At 49.4% G+C, this 7,578-nt stretch overlaps 1 protein-coding gene across 2 annotated transcripts in view; it reads left to right on the forward strand.

Moving 5' to 3' along the window:
* WNT7B (Wnt family member 7B) overlaps nt 1-7,578 on the forward strand; it is an 81,462-nt gene that overhangs the window by 8,706 nt on the left and 65,178 nt on the right. The gene's annotated exons all lie outside the window — the stretch shown is intronic.

Genomic DNA, 7,578 nt, shown 5'->3' on the forward strand with positions numbered 1-7,578 from the left:
ACCGCCTCGATTAAGCGCGGAGCGAGCAGAGCCCACGCGGCGGCTTCTTGCCTCAGTCTCCCGATTTGTTCTGGCGGGGCTGGTCTCGTTCGGAGAGCCCCTGGAAACGCTAGAGTGTGGCTTTTGCGTTAAGCGGCCGGCTCTCTCCGGGGTTCTTTCCCTTTCTAGGTCATCGCCTCAGCGCTCTCTCTTGCTCTTTAGCTCTCTTCTCCGTGACGCTTTCTGGCTTTCTGGATGTCTCTGGGTCACCGTCTCTTCGTTCTCAGGGGCCCTCTCTTCTTCGCTCCCGGGGGTCTCTCTGGGCTCGGGGCGGCTCGCTGTCTTGCCCAGGGGCCCGAGGGTGGGGGCCGTTACTGATGCCGTGCCGGAGGAGTGGGCCGCGGGCTGGGCTGGGGCCAGGCTGCAGTCCTAATAACTCCCCCTCCCCCACTATAAACGGAGACCATTTTTTCCCCTCCAACCCCTAGGAAATTACTATCCTACCAAGTTTTCCTTCTATAAATAGTCACAAATCTTGAAACAAAAGTTTTCAACCGCACACCAGATGCTGGGAGGCTGCGGTTTCCCTTGCTGTGTGACATAATTATAAGGTCCGAAATCGGTGCCCCAGCCCCAAGGCCCAGTGGCGGAGGCAGAAGCCCAGGGCCCTCGCAGCTCGGGGTGGGGGCAGGGCCGGCCGGACCCGCATGGGCCACGGAGGAGGTGACAGCTGGGGACTTGGGGATGAGGGGGTGGGGCACAGGGCCAGGACCAGCCCCGGGACCAGGGAGGCTGCTAGCTCGTTGAGCCGTGACATCATGGAGAGACTCCCAGGCCAGCAGGGCTGGCAGGGACTTCAGAAGTGGGTCTAGGCCAGTGCTCTCTCATCTTATAGATCAAGAAACAGAGGTTGGGGGTGGAAAAGCCCTGCCCAAGGTCAGCCAGGCAGCGGTAAAGTCAGAACTTGGTCCAGAGGCTGAGAGCAGCTTTGACTGAAGCACGATTCAGTGGAGAGAGCCCTGAGTCCCAAAGGTCTGGGTTCAAATTCATCTTCTAATGCTCATAATACGTGTGGTCTTAAACAAGCCGCTTCTTCCTTTGCAAATTAGGGGGCCAGCCTCCAAGAGATCATGGATGGACAAGCTGGATTCTCATTCAAGCCCTGGGTGAAGGAATCTGTCACCAAGGTCTCCCCCCAGCCCATTCCCTCCTCCAAGCAGGGAATCCAGTCATCCCGGGGTCCTCTGGTGCTCCTGAATGTTTCTTAGCCATCCAAGCCCTTGGAACCAAGTTCATTTTCCTTTTTAGTTGTTGATAAGAGCTTTGTATTTTTCAAAAAAAAATATATATATATATAGTATTCGAATCCACCCTTACAAAACCTTGTGTTCCTAATTTTTCTCCTTTTCTCCTTCCCCCTCCCCTAGACAGCAAGTAATCTAATTAAACATGTGTAATTCTTCTAAATAGATTTCCACATTTATTATGCTGCACAAGAAAAATCAGATCAAAAAGGGGAAAAAACTGGAAAGAAAGAAAAAACAAACAACCACAACAAAGATGAAAATCCTATGCTTGGAGCCACATTCAGTCTCCATAGTTCTCTCTCTGGATGTGGGTGGCTCTCCCCTTCACAAATCTATTGGCATTGCCTTGAATCATTGAGAAGAGCCAAGTCCATCACAGTTGATCATCCTATAATCTTGTTACTGTGTACAATGATCTCCTGGTCCTGCTCATTTCCCTTAGTGTCAGTTCCTGTCAGTCTCTCCAGGCCTCTCTGAAATCATCCTGCCGATCATTTCTGATAGAACAATCACGTTCCGTAACATTCGTATACCACAGTGTATTCAGCCATTTCCCAATTGATGGGCATCCACTCAGTTTCCAGTCCCTTGCCACTACAAAAAAAAAAAAAAGAGTTGCTATAAACACTTTTGCACATGGGTTTTTCCCCTTGTTTATGAGCTCTTTAGGATGCAGACCCAGTAGAGACACTGCTGGATCAAAGGGGATGCAGTTTGATGGCCCTTTGGGCCCAGAGGAATGAAGTTGTTAAAGCACAGCTCTTCCCTCTACTCAACCTGAACTGGGATTGTTCCGCCCTCAGACTATAACCCCTTCCTGCTTACAGCCTTGCTAGAAGAGGTGGTCTTGGGGTGCCTCTTGATGGAGCCTTAGATTCTAATCTCCCAGAATCCATTTCCCCACCAGTAAAATGAGCAGGTTAGAATAGATGACTTGTGGGACTGCACCGGCTCTTACATTTCTGTATTCCCTGTTCCAACAACCCTCCCATCGCTGATGTTCCATGTTCTAGATTCCCTCCTAGATATTTCTGATTCCCCGTGCCAGGATTGCCAGCCTGACATCAATATCTGTAGGTTTTCAGTTCTTACACTGCTCCCCCCAAACCAGAAGAATGGGGCAAATAAAAGCAGGTTGGCCAGGCCTGAGGATAGGGTCTCCCATCATGCCCTGAGCTAGGCCTAAATGGCTCTTCTAGGAGAGTCCAAGTCCATTCTTGCTACTCTTGGAGGGAAGAAACATGAGCTCATTTCACATATGGGGAAACTCGTCCAAGATCAAAAGGAAGAGATTTCAGACTTAGAACTGGAGGCAACTATCTGGAGTTCTCTGTCTCCACCACGTTGCCTGGAAGCAAGCTGATGTGGTTAGAACAGTTCTCTTGATGCACAGGTGGGGAAACTGAGGCGAAGGCAGATGACATGGTTTTATAACGTAAACTGTCAAAGCTGTGTTCATTTGACACTTGGATCTAGGGAGGGGAAGGCTCTTCGCTTGGGTCCCCCAGGGAGACGGGATGATCAAACAGAAATCAAGTTATGCCATTTCTCGGGATGTTTCTGCGGGCGATCTGTGAGCTCCAACACTGGGCAAAGTACACGTGGGGTGAGTGTGGGTGGGGAAGCTTCAGCCTCTGTGCAAGGTAGAGAATCCTGGTCAGTGTCCAGCACTCTCTCCACTAAACCAAGAAGCCTGCCCCCAGGCAGCGTCAGAGATTGAAGGATGTAATTCTCCAACTGAAAGGATCTTCGAGGCCTCCCAGTCCAGGCCCCACATTTTATAGACCCAAAAACCGAGCCCAGAGAGAGGGCTGGATTTGTCCAGTGCTCCAAAGCCAGGGAGCATCAGGGGTGGGCTTGGAACCCTCCTTCTTGCTAATTCCAAGCACTAGAGACTAGGCCGATTTGTCCCTTACTCAGATTCAGTGATGCAAATCAGCAGTTATTGAATAACTAGCTGGAGTGACAGACATGCTCCCTGCCTTCCGGAAGCTGTCAGTCCCCAAGGGCGGGGGATGTGAGGCTCCCTTAGGGAGCAATCCTCCCAGCATCGTGAAAACTGACACAGATCCATGTCTCTTCCTGTCACCAGGTTCCTTCCTTCTCTGGGCTTCTCTGAGCCTTCCTGGGATCATTGGAAACCCTATTCAAGTTAGTCAGAAAGAGACGGAGACAGCAAAAGTAGTCATGGAGCCTTGGGAAGGAGTGAGCTACTGGTTATTGAAGGGATTCAAGCCCACTGGCCATGACCGACCGTTAGGGATTCTTTAGAATGGGCTCGGGAATGAGTGGGTAGATGCGTTCTATTGAGACAAGTGAGGTAAATAAAGCATGTTCTAGATTGTAAAATTCCATGTAAATGCCAACCCCAGCCTGAGCTTCCAGGATTCTAAGGTTAACTGTAAAATCCCCTCGGGAGCATGGACTGTACAGATGCCCTTTGGCAAGCAAAAACCTTCTCCCTGTCACACGCCATTGAATGTCCAGGGACTTGGTCCAGTCCCCTTTTGGTATTTATTTTTCTTTTCCCTCTGTTCTCTGGACTCTTATTTCTTCGCTGTTCTGGGTACATGGTGGTTAGGAAATCCAGAACCAGAGGCTCAGGAGCAAATATTCGCTTTTTGAGACAGGCTACAAAAGGGGCTTTGAACTAAGGGATGTGGACCCTCGGTGGAGGCTGGCAGCCACGTGTTTAGGATCATATCCGAGCGTGGCTTGCCTGGATGTCCTCTGAGCGAGGGAAAGAGTCTGCCTGTCTCACAGCAGAAGAGGGACAGAGCGGGTCACCTGGAGGATTGTCTGGCAGCCAGAGGAAGGCAAGGTTGTGGGCAGGAGATCCGGCTCCGCGGCCCCTCCCCGCTTTGGCATTTTCAGTCCCCACTCGTAGAGTAATTCACAAATTGGATGTTTTATTTCCCAAGCACCCTCCCAGCTCTGACTTGCCTGTAATCAGGACCCTCCTAGCTCTGACAGTTTGGGTCCCGTTCTCTGATCCTGTGATTGCCCACTGGAACCGACTGAGTCATCGGGCTGACAGGATGGTTACTCATTGACCACCTGGGCATTTGAGATGTGGCTCAGAGTTAAGGGGAAATCTCCTGTTGTTGCCGTCTTGAAGCTGTGGCTTCATTTGTCATCAGGAACTGGGATTGGCAAGGATCCCAGTGAAGCCCAATGGACAGAAGCCTGTCCTGGGAAGCAGAAGAGCTGCCTTTCACCCTTGCTCTGCCTGTAGTACTTTAAAGACCTTGAACAAGTCCTTTCCTTCCATTAACATACTCCCTCCTCTGCCAAATGAATCTTACTTAATCTGTTCTCAGCTCCCAGTTCAGTTGTTCTGTGGTATATGTTCTTGGCTTCATCTTAGCTCTGAGATCCTATGTCCTAAGCTTCCTCCCAGCTTGGCCATTCGATGTTCTCTGCTCTTTCCCTGCTCCCTCCTAGCTCTGACATTTGGGGTTCTTGCCCTGACCTCCTTCAGTGGCCCTACCTCAGTCATCGCTTGGGAGATGTTGTTGCTCAGTGTGCCCAACTCTTCATGATCCATTCGGCATTTTCTTGGTAAAGATACCGAAGTGGTCGGCCACCCTACTTTGCCCATCGACCAGTACCCTTCTGCCTATATGCAGGCTGGCAGGGGGCAGAGAACGGAGAATGCTGGGGCTATGAAGGGACCCCAGAGATCATCTAATCCAAGCTTCTCACTCGAGAAAGGAGGAAGCTGTTGGATTTACTGTCCCCCTTGAATGGAAAGATTGTTTTATTCATCATTTAAGTAACCCAACCCACTTAGTAACCCAAAATGCATGGCATAACGCCAGGCTCAAAAAGGCTTCTCGACACACAAATAGAACAGTGTAAGAGCAAAGGACTTGGAGGTTGATGTTCTAGAGCAAAGTCCCAGACTCAGGACCTAGGTTGTCACTCGCCTGATTTCCCTCTCTCCTTGAATGCTCATGACAAAGTACTTTGAAGATCTAAAAATCTATCAGGAGTTTCGGTGGGCAGTCCAGTACGAGTAGACAGTCTATCAGAAGAGATGAAGGAGGGAGAAGACAAAATGGAGTTGGGGGGCGGGGTATTAGCCCTCCAGGCTGCAGACTTGTAAATGAAAATAATCTATCTTGCTACTTTTTTTTTTTTTTTACATTGAATATTGTGTGGACTATTTCTAAGTGGGATGAAATGACTTCCTCTTATAAATGAATAAAGAAATCTGGATGTAAGCTCATTGGGACCGTTCTTGCAGCGCACAGATTAGGGGGGTGATGTTTTGGTTTCCCCACCTGGTTTTGGTTTCTTTTTCTGGGTCTCTAGATTTTTGAGACTTTTCATTTTGTCCAGCTTGAAGATGATCAGTATTTTGGGTGACAGACTTCAAGAAAAGTGTTGTCAGATTTCTGGATTGATGTGATAGCTGCAGTATTGGGGGGATAGCAGCTATCAGGATGTTTTTGTTCCAGTTCAGTTTGTTGGTGAATTTCTCAGATATAATTTGGGACTTATACTTTACTTGGAGAGAAGTTTCTTATCCATTCATTTATGAAAAACAGCTCTGAAAGACAAATGGCTTATTCTGACCACCCGCTCAGGTCTTCTTAGACATTTGGTACACGTGAAATGTTGGCCACTTACATTGATACATTGCCTGGTTTTCATTATTTCTTTCCCTAATCTTCATTGGTCAGTAAGTCTGGGCTCCTTAACGATGAGCTTTCTGTAATTTCTAGTGTTGATGATCTGATCCTGTCGGAAAACCTTCCTTTAAAAAACAAAACAAAACAAATCCGAGTGTTTCGTTGTTGTTCAGTCCTTCTTTGCTGACATAGAATTGCTTGAATTCACGGGGATGTCACCCTGAAGGGCCTTTTGATTCTTCTCTTGGATCTTAGTAATTTCATAGGCTCCAGTGGAAGGTAAACCATTTTGGTCTCATTTGACAAATGAAATTCAGTCAAGAAGTATTTCTGAAATGCCCCAGACTGTGATAAGTGACCCTGAAGGAGGACTGTTCCTATTCCTTCATAGAGTTGACCTTCTAGTGAACAGCTCATAGACATCCCCCCACCCCTAGCCCACTGCTTGGCAGCCTTTCCTCCCGCGCAGACTGCTATCTCTCACTCCAGCATTACTTTTATAAGTTATCACGTGATCTTAGAACATCTCTCCAATCTCTTTGATGAGGGTCTCTCTGTAGATTCAGGACTCCTGGATCTTTCGTTAATATTAAATATGGCTTGGGGAGAGTACTCTTCAGATCTGTTATGGTTCTCTCAACAGTTGGGCCTTTTGGAGAGTCTGTGTCAAGACTAGTATTGTGTAGGTGTTAATTACTTTAAATGTGATCTTCAAACCTAGCTTATTATGTTGTTTTTTTTGGTGGTTCTGGGCTCATGATTTGACTGGAGTAAGAAACACCTTACGACAGCTACCCGGGGCACTGAGAAGCTGTGGTTTGCCCAGGGGCACATAACCCTGGTGGGTAAAGGTTTGGTCTGGAACCCGTATCTTTCCAGTGCTGATGATAGCTCTCCGTGACAATGGAGCCGAGGCTGAGAACAGGGAGGTATCTTGTCCTTGGGTGCACACCTAGATCTTTGGGGTCCAAACCATCCCTCTTTTTTACTCTGCCGACTCAAGTTGAATGAAAGAAGCTTGTTGGAAGCATTCCTGGCTCACTTAATCATCCCCTTCCACTGCTGGACATTTCCGATCATTCCAGCAAGTGGCAATGGGCCTCCCAAAGCCTGCCCCGCGATTCCCGGTTCCGCCACCCGAGCCAAGAGGCAAGACCAAGCTCTTCTCTGTGGTTTGTTCTGGCAAAAACTTGAAGACCTTGTCCACGTCCCCCTCCTACCCGAGGCCATCTTCAGAGTGGGACGATCTGGAGATCTTTCCCCGCTGGTGGCCTCCTGGCCCCATTTCCTGCTCATCCTTTCCTGCAGGAGCCAGGCCCACCATCTTGTGGCTCCTGGGTCCTTTCCACAACCCCCTCCCTCCCTTGTTAGATGAGACCCAACCTGATGAAAGGGTCATTGTGAGGCTGGGCCAGGCAGCTCTGCGAGGACAAAAACATCATTTGTCTTCTGTGGGAGCCACGGACGAGCCTCAACCTGAGGCCCGGAGGACCTGGCGGGGGCAGGGGGAGGGCAGGCTGCTGGTCAAGGGAAGGAGAGGGGGCACTGGCCTGTCCCTCTGGTCACAGGCCAGTCACTCCAGCCGGACTCAGGGGGAGGCCCGGGATGGGCGGGACCCAAACACAGTCACTGGGAGAGACAAGCAGGCGGGGCCA

This window comes from Antechinus flavipes, chromosome 5 (assembly GCF_016432865.1).
Source record: "Antechinus flavipes isolate AdamAnt ecotype Samford, QLD, Australia chromosome 5, AdamAnt_v2, whole genome shotgun sequence".
Classification (NCBI taxonomy): domain Eukaryota; kingdom Metazoa; phylum Chordata; class Mammalia; order Dasyuromorphia; family Dasyuridae; genus Antechinus; species Antechinus flavipes.